This window comes from Sinocyclocheilus grahami, unplaced genomic scaffold (assembly GCF_001515645.1).
Source record: "Sinocyclocheilus grahami isolate Dianchi unplaced genomic scaffold, SAMN03320097.WGS_v1.1 scaffold579.1, whole genome shotgun sequence".
Lineage (NCBI taxonomy): Eukaryota > Metazoa > Chordata > Actinopteri > Cypriniformes > Cyprinidae > Sinocyclocheilus > Sinocyclocheilus grahami.
The window spans coordinates 1,187,290-1,205,080 of NW_015505758.1; the positions used below are offsets into that span (position 1 = coordinate 1,187,290).

At 36.7% G+C, this 17,791-nt stretch overlaps 1 pseudogene; it reads right to left on the minus strand.

Annotated features, from left to right (window-relative positions):
• Positions 1 to 2,142: 2,142 nt before the first annotated feature.
• LOC107556791 (V-type proton ATPase 116 kDa subunit a-like) lies at positions 2,143 to 12,140 on the minus strand (annotated as a pseudogene).
• Between the last annotated feature and the right edge of the window lie 5,651 nt (positions 12,141 to 17,791).

The following is a 17,791-nucleotide window of genomic DNA, read 5'->3' on the forward strand; positions in this document are numbered from 1 at the left end:
ATAAAATGGGTTATTAATCCGTACAACTGCAGCAGTGGAGGACTATTATTCTGTTGCGTGATACTGCAGAAGAACTGATGACGGCACTGTTTGATCTTCGGCTGACCAATCAGCAGAAAGGGGCGTTTAATTCCCGCCCACGTGTAGAAATCGAATATTCAAGCTGTTTATTAATTTTTCCACCCATGAATGAAAAACGAACATTTAAGCTGAATTCTCGTTTCTCGTTTTTTGGGGAAAAAATGAAAAGGGAGCCATTTTCAAATTTTTCTACTTTCAATATGAAATCAAAGATCGAATGATCGAATGATACACGGATTCAGAGCCGCTGTAGAATTTGTTCTGAAACTCCACCCTGCATCAAATGGGAAGAATTAAACTCTTCATCAAGAGTAAGTTACATACACACCTCGAAAATTCAGTAAAGTCTTCAAAATCCTCATGACTGGTGACTGATTCTTCATTGATCAGCTTCATAGTATATATTTCATTTCTGCATGGTGGAAACCAGAGTTTGTCATGAGATGTTTAAATCAAGACAACAACAAGGACCATGTAATTTCAGCTCTATGAATTTTTTTGCCTTACTGAATGTCATTTAGTGTGCTTTGTAAACTAATACACTTAGATCTACACATATGGTGTAGATTAGAGAGACTAACTTCCCCATCCCCCTTTTGTCTATCACCATGTCACCCGCCACTATGATTCTACAGGCACTCCTGCCCCACTCAGCATTGCCCTGCAGGGGACACTAACTCGAACTTCAGATACCTGCAAAATACTGTATCTGACCGTATTTACTGCTCCCTGGTGAAGAGGAGCACAGACACAGCTTTTTAGCTTAGAAACACTCCAGTAATATAGTGAAGAGCAAAAAAAAAGACCTCTATATTGTGACATGAAGTGGAGTGACACATTCGCGAAATGTCGGTTCACACAGAAGTCACTTTCTAAACAAACAGATTTCTGTTGGTCAACATGATCTGCTTGGGGGAAACTTTTACCCTCACAATAAATTACCACCTGTGTGAAATTCTATCAAAATTACTGGATTTCACAAGAGAAAATGGACCACAGAACCGTGAAGGTGACTGTACCTTAAAGTGACTGTTCACCCAAAAACTAAAATACTCTCTCTTTTTATTTTTTCCCCCCTCACAGGTTTGAAAGGTCTAATAATGTCAGGTTGTTCCTCATTATGTGTGTCAGCGTTAAGTTCACAGAGCTGTCTGGGTTTGCGAACACTTGACCTGAGCTGGACCGTGGGTGTCAAAGATTCTCAAATGTCAGCCCAACTAAAAATCTCAGGAAAGTCCTTGGCAACAAAGTTATGGTTAAGAAACCCACTACAGTCACCAAACTATGGAAGAGAGTGGAAGAAGCGTGGACCGAGATCACACCAGCGCAGTGTGAGAAACTAGTGATGTCCTGCAGCCGCAGATGTGCTGAAGTCACTCAAATCAAAGGCCTCTACACTTACTACTAATTTTTAATAGCTGTAACCTTCCAGAATTTTAGTTGTAATCTTCTTTCGTGCTACAGTGGTTACTGTTCTCTAATTTTGATCACTGTGTTTTCCACAAGATAAAGATTTTTGTTGAAATGCCTTGGTTATTTTGTCAAACATGTTAATATAACAGTGGTATACCTAATATTCCTTCAAAATTTGATCGATGAAGATTAACAATTTCAGAAAAAATCAAGTATTTATAGATTGTTCTCAAATGTTGATCTCCACTGTATATACTGGGAAGGTACGGTTTTTTTAATGTAAACCTCATATGTTATGTTCACCAAGGCTGCATTTATTTGATTAAAAATAGAATAGAATATATTTTTATTGTCATTGTTTTGAACAATGAAAGACTCTTTAGCAGCTCACAAGGTTGGCATAATAGACAAACATAAATAGATACAAATAAAAATAAAATAGACAAGAAGAGAGGTATTCCAGAAGGTAATATACAGTATACAATGGTTAGTGCAAGATACTGTAGTGCAAACTGGAGCTAATTAAACAAAAACAACAAGAATACAGTATACATAGTATTGGTGTATACTATAGGAATGTATATCAGGATGTATGAATAATAAACATAAGTGTAACAGTATATGTTTTAACATATGAGAGGTATTTACAGATAATATGCAGTGTGGTGTGTTCTATTGCGCTTGTAGACCTGAGACATTGGTTTATTGTTCGATAATGCTTGGGAGCAGAAGGAGAGAAGGATGAGGATTTATGCATTTGACTGCCTGCGGGAAGAAACTGTTCTTTAATCTGTTAGTCCTCGTTTTGATTGTTCTGTATCTCTTCCCAGAGGGCAGAAGGGGAAACGGGTGATGTCCAGGTTGAGTGGGGTCCACTGTGATACAACTGGCTTTCTTTCTGAGACAGCCAGTGTAAATGTCTACAATGTCAACAGCCAGTGTAAATACAGTAATATTGTGAAATATTTTTACAGTTTGAAATGACTGTTTTCTGTTTTTTATTTTAAAGGGGACATCAGATGCCCATTTTCCACAAGATGTTATGATTCTCTAGGGCCTTTGGAAATGTCTGCAACATACTTTGGTTAAAATTCCTCAATGGTCGTGTAAAACAACACCCATTTTACCTCGTCAAAAACAGCTCTGTTCACAGCCACCTGTTTCGGTGCATATCTTTAAATGCTAATGAGCTCTGCTCACCCCAGCCCACCCCTCTCTTCCATGGAAGAAAAAAGGCGATTCGCAAATAATCATAAAAATATAACAACCTGGTCTCATGGCAAAAACGTACCCGGGGACACTTTTTCACGAGACGCAAAATACGTACCAATAAGTACATATCACTGCAGTTTCCAAAAGAAATTACTTGAAGAATATCATGTTATGACTTCAAAACAATTTTAACTGCAATACTTACCAATCTGGATAAATCGGACTATGTTCCTCTTTATCGTGGGACAAGGCAGGGGTGTTGCCTTAGTCCCTTATTATTTAATCTGGCTCTGGAGCCTCTGGCTATAAGTATTCGGCCCCATTCTTCAATTAGGGGCATTACAATCGGGTCTGTAGAGACCAGACTCTCCCTATATGCAGATGATTTGCTATTATTCTTAAAAGATGCTGTTGATTCTTTACCCCCCCTAATGGATTTGATAAACCATTTTGGTTCTTTTTCCGGGTATTCAATTAACTGTAAGAAAAGCATCTTCATCCCTCTTGGCAGTAATTTTCCTAATATTTTTTTAGAGTCCATCCCTTTTAAAATTGTTCATGATCATTTTACTTATTTAGGTTTGGTTATTCCCCCAGATCCAAGACATATTTAAGCTTAATTTTATGGCTGCAATAAAGAGCCTGAAATCTACCATTGAAAAATGGAGGGTCTTGCCATTGTTCCTAATTGGCCGTGTTAATGCTATAAAAATGGTGGCCCTTCCAAGGTTTTTATATTTGTTTCACAATTTACCAATATATCTGACAAAATCTTTCTTTAGAAACCTAGATTCTATCATTTTTTCTTTTATTTGGGGCTATGAGGCACATCGCATCTCTAAGGCTCATTTAGAAAAATCTAAAGAGCTGGGTGGATTGGCAATGCCAGTTTTTCAACATTACTTTTGGGCAGCAAATGTTAGGGCTTTGATGTATTGGAATCATGGCTCGCCTTGTTCTGATCAGAGGACGGCGCATACTCCTAGCTGGATTCTTATGGAATCTCATTCTGTAAACAGAAGTTCTCTCCCTGCTTTACTATTAGCCAATTTGAGTGTTCCTTTAAAGAACATCACTAAAAATTTTGTAATGCATAGCTCTTTAAGGATATTGAAACAAATTAAGAAATGTCTTGGTGTCACGCTGCCCTCCCTTCATTCTCCCATTTGTAAGAATCATAATTTTACACCGGTTTTGAGTGATAGAACCTTTCAAGTGTGGAATAATAAGGGTCTTTCCGCATTTAACGACTTGTACACAGATGGCCACTTTTCCTCCTTTGATCACCTTCTTAGTAAATATCATCTTTCTCATTCTCATTTTTTTCGTTACTTGCAGATTCGGCATTATGTTCAGCAGACTTTTTCTGACTATAAGATTCAGCAGGAAGAGCATTGTTTCTATAATTTAGTGCGACAAGCCCCAGACTCTCGGCATATGGTTTCACAAATTGTTTCCCTGTTCTCTACGCAGGTTATTACATCTTCTGATTATCTTAGGGTAGCCTGGGAAAAGGAGGCTGGTATCAGCTTATCTGATAACCTTTGGTCTGAAATCTTGAAGAGAATACATATCCGTTCCATCAATACAAGACTTCAATTAATTCAGTTTAAAATTGTACACAGATTGTATTATTCTAAAACCAGACTCCACAAGATCTACCCAGCTGTGTCTCCTATGTGTGATCGATGTCAAGTTGCAGAGGGAACTTTGTCTCATGCTTTTTGGTCTTGCCTGAATCTCCAGAGATACTCTGGATTCTCTTGGTATTCAGTGACATATGATCAGACCCTTCCACCTGAAATGGAATTGGCCATTGTTGGCTATTCTGACACAGTTTCCTCTTTGCCTTATCATTTGCAGTTGGCATTAATGTTGGGCATGGCTGTGGCCAAGATAATTATATTAAGGGATTGGAAAGCCACTGCTCCCCCATGTTTTCAGAAATGGCTTGTGGAGATGGTCTCCGTTTTAAACCTTGAAAAAATTCAGCTTAACGAATCAAAGTCTCTGGGGTCCCTTCCTCCAATATTTACAGAATAGTTTAACTTAAAGATTATTTTTATAGTATTTATCTGTTATGGCTATGATTTCTGTGGTGATTTTTGTCCCTGTCCTTGCGTGATCTATATTCATTTTATGTATTTTATTTAGGCATTTTTGTCATTTATAAATTCGTCTGGCTTTTTTTTTTGTGTGGGGGGGTCATGTTGATTATTTGTTGTTGTCAGTGTTCGAACTATACCGTGGACTTTGGGGGAGCCCACTTGTTTTTTATATCGGAGAGTGTGGGGGGGTTTGTGCCTCATAAAAGGGCTTACAATGACTTACAAAGATACATAACAGCTACAAGTGCATGCACTACTTTATGCAAGCACTATATACGATAAGTCACTATACAGGATTTACCCTATTATACTTTATCGACACAAAAGATAGGTGAAACAACAAAGAGCCACCCACAAATAGTCTATAAACAAAGCATCAGGCTGTCTTTGAGTTCACATGAACAACTGTTAAAGTTACTCGTCGTCAGGCTACAGAAGAATACCATAATTCCTCTGTTCAATTAGGCCCAAGACATCGAGAGTCACGCAGACCTATAACAACACAGCCACAACACATAATTGTGAATAGCATGCCTTACCTTAACACAGAATCGACCACAGAGTCCAGCGTTTATATTTTTTCTACGAATCTTTGAGTTAACAACATGTACTAAACATGAGTGGAATTTGCACCGCAGCGCCCCCACACCTTGATGCTCATGACAAGAGTAGCATGTATAGTTATCTTTATTCAAGTGAATTAGGTTTAAATCGCCATCATGCATGAATTAATATTTTTGCAATTTTACACATAATAATCCACGATGATCACATGACACAAAACTGAAATTGCAGTCAAAATAACACATTGTCAATATTTTTTGAGACCCCCCAAAATTTCACAAATCACGTTTTCGGGGGAGCCCATGTCTTATTAAGGGGAGCCGAGCTCCCCCTAGCTCCCACGTAGTTCGCACCCTGGTTGTTGTTATAAAACGAATTTAAAAAAATAATATGGCAAAACAATTTTAATATGCTGGGAGATTTGAAAACTGAGGCTTTTGAACGTTAGCACCGCACATATCCAGTTTCATATCTATGGGTTTTCATCGACGGTAGGTTTGTTTGGTAACTCACGGAGTACGGAGACGTACTTGAGAGGTGAGGAGCTCCGGTTCAAATCCCGTGTAACTACGGTTCAAATCTACATATAAGGAAGTTCAAATGGCACAGTTGCATCAACAAATGCGTTTTTATATCAGTTTTGCATTTGTTAACACTATCGGGTAGGTTTAGGGTTGGGTTTGGTGTAGGGCATATTTCCAACAAGATGGAGCATTAACTTTTAACGACAGTCTCCGGATATTTGAATTCTGAACCACCGCAATACGTACCTGAAGCAACGTAATAAAAACACCGCAATACGTACCTATATCAATGTAAAAAAAACGTGCCAGGGTTCACGTATTGAACCCATGTTTTAGCGTCACTCGGTGGACATTTCTCTTTGAAACTGCGGCGAAACGTGCAGGTACCATTTGTTAACACTATCGGGTAGGTTTAGGGTTGGGTTTGGTGTAGGGCATATTTCCAACAAGATGGAGCATTAACTTTTAACGACAGTCTCCGGATATTTGAATTCTGAACCACCGCAATACGTACCTGAAGCAACGTAATAAAAACACCGCAATACGTACCTATATCAATGTAAAAAAAACGTGCCAGGGTTCACGTATTGAACCCGTGTTTTAGCGTCACTCGGTGGACATTTCTCTTTGAAACTGCGGCGAAACGTGCAGGTACGTAAAAACGGTGTTGCAGAAAAGTACCCAGAGGTACGTCTTTTTATGAGACTGGGTTGAAATATAAAGTGTGAGATTTCTTCTGGAGGTGCAGCTGGATCATGAACAATGGGTACTGATCCATCCATGAGTTTTAACTTTTTAGCAAAACCTGCCTTGAATTGCCCCTCGTTCAGAAAGCAGTCTGGAGTAAAATGATTTGCACAGACATAAATAAATGTAGGTGTATTTGGTGGCGCATTACCATCAAAAACAAAACTATTCCACGGTGTCCTTGATGTCTCTTTAATTACAGTTTTGGCAGTGTCTGTTTTTGAAGTGAGTGGGTCTCAAGTTCAAAATAATGAACAAAAAAAATGTTAAAGTCAACATTATCTATATACATTTACATTTAGTCATTTAGCAGACACTTTTATCCAAAGCGTCTTACAAATGAGTACAATGGAAGCAATCAAATTCAACAAGAGAGCAATGACATGTAAGTGCTATAACAAGTCTCAGTTAACTTTAACACAATAGCAAGGTTTTTTTTTTTTTTTTTGGAAAAAATAAATAAATAAAAGGATAGAGCAAGCTAGTGTTAGAGGCCTTTTTTTGCTTTTGTTAATTGTATAATAACCGGACAGGTTTAGCAATGTGGTCTGAGAGTCATCAATCATAACTCCAAGGTTTCTAGCTGTTTTTGAAGGAGTTATGGTTGATGTGCCAAACTAGATGGTGAAACGGTGATGAAACGATGGGTTTGATCCACAAGCAGTTCTGTCTTTGCAAGGTTGAGTTGAAGGTGATGGTCCTTCATCCAGCAAGAAATGTCTGTTACACAAGCTGAGATGCGAGCATTACATTAAATATTACATTTATTTCTAAAACCTAAATGCTTTAGAAAAAAAATAGAGTTTATTAAATTGTTTAAATTAAATTAAGAAAATATTTAAGAAAACATTACAAAAAGTTCTGTTCACTGTTACTTAATGAACAACCCTTTGCCACTAAAAATGGTTCATTACAACATCATGCAACCAGCATCATGTGATGTTATTTTCTTCTGTGTTGGACATTTTGAACACATTATTTTAAAAGCCCTCATTTTTTTTCAGTATTTTATCTACAATCACCTATTTTCAATGAGTATATTGACTGTCAACTATTTTGGGCACATTGTTATGGTTTGTGATACTTTTATGATTTCAGTTCAAATATATATTCAAAAATGTAATTTACAATGGATTTATTTGTTAATTTATTTTTAATCAAAGATGCCAGAACAGCCTAATTTCACCCCTACGTACTTACCGTTCTCCTGTTATTCCTCCGGTGCCTGAAGTACAGGAAGAGCGGTTGTCCCAGTAACAGCACTGGAACTGCCAGCATGGCCAAGCACACTAATAGCCTCTACACTATCATCTAAAGACAATGAGAAGACATGAATGCGTTAGTCATGGCAGAAAACTATAGCACAATGCAAAAAAAGAAAAATAATCAGTGTGCTGAATGAATCTCTCACCTCTCTTGGATAAAGTGGTGGGTTGTCAGGGTTCTCAGCAAACACGAACATGTCAATGAAGTGTATTAGGATGCTGGGAGGTCCACACGCGATCCATTTAAACACCACCATGAAAACAAGGTACCCCAAAAAAAAAACACAGCATGAACACTAGCTCAGGAATCAACACCAGGAACATGCTGCTCACATCCCCAGAGTACCTGAAGAGAAAGTAACATTAAAATACCAAGAAAGAAAAAAACTAAGGAATTATAAATCCACTAAACAGATCAGAAATATGAAGCAAATCAATGTAAACAAATTATTCGTACTTTATGACTCACATGTAATTGAAGGATAAGCAGACTCCAAAAGTCATATGAATGACCCCTGATCTTCATCTTATAGGAGTTGAGGAAGGTGAGGTGGTTATTGGCAAGACTCTAGATCTAAGGACCAGGAAATGAAATACAGTCAAATCTAAACCTTAGAGTGAGCTAGACACAAGGGTGATTTCATTAAAGGCCTGGTTACTGGGTCAGTGCCGAATGGATATGGTCCCTGGGAAACTCCACTAATGTTCGGATCCAAAGTGAGGTACTGGTTGCTCCTCAAAGTTTCATCACTGAACCAGCCCAGAAGAAAGAAGACAAGTGAAAGTGAGTGTAAAATGACAGGCAAGCAGCAGTGATGGATAAGTGATGAGTTTTACAGAGTATATGCGTGTTCACATTAGTGTCTGTTGTCAATAGTGTAGTGATGTATGAAGCATAGCTCACACAGAAGACACTTTCAAACCAAGCAAATTTCTGTTGGTCAGCATGGCAAATCTGCTCGACTGTCCAACTTGAACCCGTTGTTAAACCTGTTTGGGTGAATCTTTAGCCCTCACATGAAATTGCCAATTGAACAGATTCCTATTGAAATTACTATAAGGGTGCAGTTGTGGCCTAATGATTAGAGTCGGACTTAAACAGTCGAGTCTTACTCCAAGAAAGCAGGATGTCATAAAGGGAAGGAAGTCCTGAACTTCCTGACAACCATAGGAATAATTAACAATGTAGAATAAAGGAATTTCTGTGATTTGTCTGCATTTCATTCAGTAGCTTGTCAGAAGGGTCTACAGGGTTGTCCGAGATACTCGTGTAGAAAAGAAAGTATATATTTTCAGTTTCATTTAGTGCTTATAGTGGTTTGATGTACATATTTTTGTAGTAATGGAGGATACAGCGGAGATTGGGGCTGGCTTTTAATTTTTTTTTTTTATTCACTCCAGTAAATTGTTCAGGGTGGATTTATTTTTTTAAAGTTAATTTCTAGATAAACACATACCCAGAAAGGAACTGTTCACCCAAAAATAAACATTCTGTCATCATTTACTTACAATTATGGCATTCCAAACCCATAAGACTTTAGCTCATCTTTGATTTCTGTCCCTCCATTGAAAGTCTAAACAACCAAAACATTTGATGCTTCAAAAAGTAAAGACACTGTAAAAGTAATTCATATTAATCTAGTGGTTTAATCTAAATCTTCTGAAGAACCATGATCACTTAATATGAAGAACAAATTTTATTTAGGCTTTTATTCACATATAAACATTGATACTTTATATAACATTGAACTTTGTCTTAATGCTCTTAATACATTTATTCATTTGGCAGACACTTTTACCCAAAGCCAATCTCTCAGGGTTCATTAAGTATCTTCATTTGAGTTGAACAAATGTCTTATGGGTTTGGAACGACATGAGAGTGAGCAAATGACTGAATTTTCACTTTTAGGATAATTAACATGGTCTTGCTCAAAAAAAAAAAAAGCTGTTGAACATTTCCACCATTACTATCCTTGTCATTAGAGCACTGTTAAACCTTTAAGTTAAAATCTACCTTATGGTTAATCTTTGCCTTGAATGTAATATTGTGCATGTTCCTCCAGTTGTAGTGCTGCATCATGGGTTTCAGGTGCCAGCCAGAAGAAAGAGGGCTGAGTCCTTTACTGAAGCACTCATTATAAACAGCCCCAGTATAAATGGAGAACAACCCCATCAGAAGAATCAGATATCTCCCACCAAACAGCATACGCCAAATCTAAAAGACACACATAGAAAAAAAACTAACAAACAAATGCTGTACAAACCTAAAGAGCATTCTAGAAGTCATGGATGTGAAGCAGATAGATATGGAACTGTTTAAAGGTTTGGGGTGATTATTCATTTTTTAAGAAATTAATATTTTATTCAACAAGTATTTATAAGACATAATGTTACAAAAGATTTCTATTTCAAATAAATGCTGTTCTTTTGAACTTTATATTAATCAATAAACTCCTGAAAAAAAAGCATCCCAGCTGTTTTCAATACTGATGATATGAAATGTGAAATGTTTCTGGAGCAGCAAATTAGCATATTACAATGATTTCTGAAAGACCATGTGACACTGAAAACTGGAGTAATGACTGCTGAAAATGCAGCTTTGCCATTACAGGAATAAATTTTATTTTTAAAATATGTTCAAACAGAAAACATTTCTTTTAAATTGTAATAATATTTCACAATATTACTATTTTTACTGTACTTTTGATCAAATAAATGCAGCCTTGGTGAGCATAGGAGACTTATTTTAAAACAAACAAAACACTTTCCGACCCCAAACTTTTGAACAGTAATGCATAATCTCAAAACTGCATAGTATGTTCTATTTAAATCTTTTTGGATGGCAGCTGCAAAGATTAAGCTGTGTAGAAAATGAAAGCAACCTCTTTAGTGTTATTCCTCATTTTAGGGTCTCTTTCCTCCAGAATCATCCACAGAGCAGCCAATGTCATGAGTAAACCGTGACCAACATCTCCAAACATCACCTCAAACAGGAAGGGAAAAGTAATGACGGTGTACACAGCTAAAAAGGGAACAAACACACACACAAGACATTTACTGCGATGGGATTTCGTATCTTCCGTAGGTTGTTTACCTCAAACTTTAGTTAACTAGAATGACTAGTGTCTGCTTCCGTGTGACTGTGTGTGAGAGATACCTGGATTAACCTCTCTGTAACTGGCCACACCATAAGCATCCACAATGTTCTGGAAGCTGGAAGTGAATATGTTGGTGCTAAAGAGTGTTGGAGGAGATGTGGGTGCAGGTAGACGGTTGTAGAAGGAGTCCACACCGCTACCACTCGTTCTCTAAGAAACAGAAAGGACAAAAAAACAATAATCCATTGCAAAATTCACTGCTCCGAATCCTGCTGTAAATGAGAAAATAAGTAATTTCCTGCATTTCTAGCCCTCACCCTCTATACTTCTTCAATACTTGAAAATCACACTTGACGTATTTTGAGTGAAACAGTTTATTAAATAGTCTTATCTCACTGTTCCTTCTATCAGAGCGCTCTGTAGCAGGGGAAGTTTGGCCACGGGGCACCAGGCCTCTGCGATGAGACACTTGTCTGTAACCGTCTGCACAGCTTTACACTTCTGCACACATATCTTCCACTGTGGCATCTGACACACGCAGCGAGCAGCTGCTGCATATACTGCTCCGTCTGAGACAGCACCTGAATACAATAAAATTCATCCATTTTAAGTGTTTCTGCAGTGCCTGAGTTCTTTTTGATGCTACTGTATGGTCTTATTTCAAAGCAAATGTAATTGTGTAATGAAAGGAACATTCAAGTCACCATTTTGATGTCCACTATCCTGCTTTCCAGCCCCTGAAGTATTCCTTCTCTCTATTCCAAACCCTCTGGATACACGAAGGTACGTATGTGCGTGGAATCTATGAAAAGAGAGATTCTCAATTTATATTATTCATTTATAAATGGGATTATAGAGATTGGAATAATGTGATATCATGAAAGTGTACTATAGTAAGCTATAATTACATTTAATTAAGCTATAAATGCACCAATCACAGATCTTCTTCACTTTCTGCCCAATCTGCTCTCCCCAAAAAGAGATCCCAAAGACACTCCAGTGAATCATCTCTCCCTGTGAGAAAGAAATACATATGATGTATATGGCCAATTTCATCTAAATGAGTTGCCTGATTCAGTTAATATTACACTCTCTCACAGTGTCTGGCACTTCCAGCCTTTCCTCCATTTCCCAGAAGTCTACAATGATGTAACCAACAGGCCCTCCATAGCAGCCTCTCAAATGCTGGAACCTTCCACGGATAGACCTACACCCTGTGCAGGAAAGATGTCAATAGCATTATTAGTGGCTTGTTACATACTTGTTCACAATTGAAATGTGAAAATAATATACAACTTACTGCCTAAAGGTGTGGTCACATTTACCGTTGCTCTGCAAAATTTTGCTGACGAATTTCAGTCAATAGAAATCCATGTGATTGGGAGATTTGTGTGAGGGTGAAAAGTTCCCTATGCAGATTTTGTTCATGTTTAAGTTGAAAGTTATGGAGCCAGAATGATCTCAATAATAATTCACGCAAAAGACGCGATGCACACATGCGTAAGCCAATTCACATGCATGAGAAATAATTCACGTGCACGAAAAAAATATATATATTCACAAAAAACAATTCACATGCACAAAATAAGACTATATATTCATAAAATACGTTTCACAAATGCAAAACATAATTCACAGATGTACAAATGTGTACAAAATTTTTGAATGTTAAAAATTCACGAGTTTATCATGGGCTGTGAATGTGAATTATGAGACCTTTCTGGCAGCGAACTCGTTTATCGTTTTATAATGTCAAACTGGTATCAAGCCAATCCCAGACCTATGCGAGAGACATATATTCAACTGTGCTACGTTTGTACTCCATAATTGTCAATTCATATTTCATGTTACAGGCACATTGCAATTAATCATGGTCAGGTCATTTCATAGACATTTTATTCCCAAAGTATTCAGAAAACTGTAATAAATGTATCAATCTTATACAGCAACTGTAACAACTGACTTGTTTTGAATCTTTTAATTCTGACATAAAACCAGAACAATAACAAGAACATTTTACAAAGCAAAAAGCTTTACACCTTGAACATGTACAAAGTTATGGGGTCCTGTTATAAACTAAACAAAAAATGTAGTAATAATGCATGACTTAAAAAGCTGTTGAAACTGTCAAAAAAGAATGGGTTGCAACATGACTGTTCTGAAAGAGTTACAGTTCCAAATGAAACTTCTAGATTCACATCAGCTCATAACTTGTGGCAGGGGATGAAGTAGGAGCAGTCTCAGCAGCTACTTATACATCATCAGCCTCACAATTCTGATATAAATAGTATCTGCAGCATAAACAAACTTAAATGAAATGTACACGGTCTCCAATGTGTGCATTTTATCACATTGTCATCACTTGAATGCGAGCCATCACAGGACTTTACACACAAGACACGCTCTGCTGTGACAGCTCTTTCATATTCTCAATAAACATAAAGTATATTTTCATAATCTTATATTTATTTACCACATGTCCCATCAGTAAACACATTATTTTATGCTTTACACTGAGTTTCTGAATCTAATATCTTAATGTGGATAATGATTCTTTATTAAATAAACATAAGAATTGATCAATATTAAATCATAATACTCTAAACAGCAGCCGCTGGCTTACATTGTTCATGTTAGCGAGTGTCTAAACGACCAATTTAACTTCCAAGTTTTAAGTAAACATGCACAAATAAAACGATAAACCTTTACTTGGCTAGTTAACTGAAATAAAACGATCAACTGCGCATACCTCTGCTAAATCATAACTTGAACTGTGGTCTCGCGCTGATGACGTCAGCATCCAGGTAGGCACGCCCAGGGCACGCGAGTCATACGCCCACAGTGGGTTATGATTGGTCGACAGACAGGGTCAAATCTGATTGGCTAAAGAGTACGAGTGTCCAGCGTGGAAGGAGTTCGCTGTCAGAAAGGTCTCAAAATTCACACACAAATCCAAGGCGATTCTCATTCACAGCCCATGATAAACTCGTGGAGTTTTAACATTCAATTTTTTTTTACACATTTGTACATCTGTGAATTGTGTTTTGCGAAAATGATGACTTGAGATTCAAAAGATTCTTTATAAAGGAAAAAAACGGTTTTTAGATTAATAAAATGTTCATTGCACTAAGAAAAACATGTATTTGAATGACTCCATTTTGCCTGCAAAACTTCACAGAACAATGGCTAATGTGACCGCACCACAACATTTCTCACTACATCCTTAAAAATAAAGGTTCTTTATTGGCATTGATGGTTCCATGAAGAACCTTTAACATCCATGGAATCTTTTCATTGAGATTCAAAAATGATGACTTGAGATTCAAAAGATTCTTTATAAAGGAAAAAAAAGGTTTTTAGATTAATAAAATGTTCATTGCACTAAGAAAAACATGGTTCTCTTAAAGGGTTATTAGTTTAAGTATTTGCTATTGACTGTTCAAACGCGGAGTTCTGTGCATCGTGTGTGTGTGCGCGCGGCGAGATCCTCAATGGAGAGCAGCTCTCTAGGCTGTGGGGCTGGTGGGATTGGTGTAGCTGAAGGTAAAGGCCCTTTCAGAGGAGGACAGAGAGAACGACTGATCTCTTGCTCCAGATACTCTGAGGAATGGAGCGAGGGGAGAACATGTTGAGGATGTGCACAGTGATTATGCTACAACTATTTGATGGTTGATGAGTGTCAAAGAGTGCCTGAAAATAAATAAAATGACTAAAATAATGATATAATACTTGCTGTAGTGGTAGATGGTCATTGAAAGGTGAATATTTAATAATTACATAATAATAGGGGTAAACAATGGTTGGTTTTAGATACTTACTGAAGGTTACAGCTGTGTTGCAGCAAAGGAATTTTCTCGCGTTTACCAGACAAGCAAAGCTATGCAAAGAGACACATTAAATGTCTTTCGGCACAGCGTAATGGAACCTAAAAGTATTTAGAGTAATCATTTTACATATTTAATGAAAATGTGATGTGGCTTCATGGGAATGGTTGGAGCCTGTCGGAGAGCACTTAGCCTAATGCTGTCTGGTGGGCAATGCGTGAGTGCAATAGCGGCAGTGTCCCGTTACTGCAGAAGCATGGCGTAGCAACATAAACAAAACCCGACGACATAAATAGAACATCAATGCGAACTGAAAAAACGCCATTGAGTTGCATCTGAATCACTTAGCTTTATATAATATTAGCGGTATTTAGAATTTATGTGTTTTCTAAACTGATTTAATTAAAATGCGCATTAATCTGCCGATCTTACCGTATATGAGAGACAAGGATCGATAAATCCAAGATGATCAGTGTGAAAAAAAATATATATATCCACAATTTGATCTCATGTTCGGCTGTATTCTGAAGCTGTGCGATGTAAACAGCAGATCTTTGAGCTCATGGCCTCTCATTACTCCTGATCCAGTCATTGCCATGTGATTCAGCCACTGAATTAGCCTCTTAAGACCCGAGAAAAATTAGTTTTTTCATGTCTTTACATTGTTTAGAGCATAAAGAAAAAATTTTTTTTAAATGATATTTCATTCATAAGTTATGCTATGAGACATCGGGACTCAATAAAATGTAAAAAAAAAAAAAAAAACCAAAAAAAATTAAAAAAAAAAAAAAAAAAAAAAAAGACATGAATGAACATGCATATAGGCAAAAACAATCGATTTTTTTAAATCACCAATACATTTTTTAGTTTTCAGGATTTTTTTTTTTTAGCAAAGTTTGTATAAAGATGATTCTCAACTATGTTATAACAGAATGATTTGATATACCATTTTTCTTTCTGCAAAATGTGTGTAAAATGGCCATAAACGGGTTTTCTCATTATATACAATGTATCTATAAACTAAATCTAATTAGCATATTAATGTGTTTTTGGGGAAACATGTAATGAAAAAAAGAAGTGTAATAATGTGAGTAATATTTGACAAGATTTTCATAATAATATATAATATTTAATAGAATATTGAAACATAATTTCTTTCCCTATTCATTTGTTGTGTTTCCCAAAATGCTAATAAACATGCTTTTAGTCCCAGTGTCCTCATATGAGGACATGTATGAAATCAACATCCTGTTTCGTTACAGAAAGTCATATTTTGATTTGAAACCCCATAACATTTCCCCGAGATGTTGATTTATGACAGACAGTTAAAAATTAGACTGATTTAAATGATAATTACTAAATATGATCATATTTCCATAAGAGTGTCACTAAATTAATATCAGACATTTTTGAAGACCAAGGCGAGGGAGTGGTCATAGTGAAACATCCAAACATTTAGTATCTCTGAAAAGCCCTGAATGTGCTCTGTACAGGACATCCAGACTTATGTGGCATGTATAGTCTCAGAGAAATTCACTCAAATATAATGTCCTCATATGAGGTCACAGGGTCTCAGGAGGTTAGACCTGCTACAGCACACAACCCAAGAGCTTCAAATAACACGCATCATTTAGTGCCAGTAGTGGGAAAAAGTCATGACAGAAATGGTGAAAGAATTTATTTGACAACTTCATTGTAATTAAATAAATAGTGAAATGAATATATTTGATAAATGCCAATGCAATTATGTAAGAAGCAATCCTCCTTTAATACAATTGCAATAAAATTAAGAGATCATAAAAATAATATCTGCAATGGCAAATGTAAGATTGCACAAGACCAGGACTAGTCGAGACCGAGTCAAGACCGAGTCCAAAGAGGTTCGAGTCCAAGTCAAGTCCAAGTCCAAAAGTTTCGAGTCCAAGTCAAGACCGAGTCCAAATGAGAGGGGAAAAAAGGATCCTCTTCAAGACCACATACTTAACTATTGATAATGTATGTGATGCGAGAGACAGCATATCTCCTATTCTAAGAAAATCATTTTACATTATTATTTGTAATGATCAAAAAGCATGTGCAAAGTAACAACTCTGTAGGACTGGGGTCTCCTAACTAGATCCTGGAGGGCCAATGCCCTGCAGATTTTAGCTCCAACTGGCCTTAACACACCTATCCTATTATAGCAGACATATCCACTGATTTGCATTGATTTTGCCTTTCTAATAGTCCTGCACGATATGAGGAAATTCTGCTGTGTGTGATAACAGTGGAGTTTTTTTTTTTTTTTGCAATGATGATTACTTGCGATAAATAAATGAATAATTAACTCCGCATATTAGGGCCAACAAATAAAACTAAATATTTTTTTTTTTACCAACGAGAACATTTGGCGAGTCCAATGACCAAGTCCGAGTGCAAACACCAACGAGTCCGAGACGATAGAAAAATGAGACCAGACTCGAGTACTACAGCCCTATGCATCAGATACTGTATTTTTCCCCTTCTATTTTGGAAAAAGATATAGTAAATCACAAATCAAGGGAAATAATATATTTTAATATGTAGGCTAATACTTTTAATTTTAATATATAATATAAAAATTATAATACATTTAAATATATGATTGGAATGGTAAATTCAGATTTTGTTCAGTACACAGAGAGAGAAAGAGAGAGAGAGAGAATGACATACAAATCAAATCAGTAAAGTACTCTTTAGTTTAATAACTTTACTGTGGCCAATTACATGCTCTCAATTGGTATTACTACATTGGTATGATCCTTTCAATTCAAGATGTTCATCTGAAAGTCAGCCTCAGCAGTGCTGATAAGACCGTCAGGATGGAAGTGAGCAGACAACAGAGCTACAGGAGTGTGAAGAGCTGGATTTTTGGCTTTACAGCATAATAGTATAAAATACTGAATTATTTTTATATAAAAAAGAGGGATAATCCCG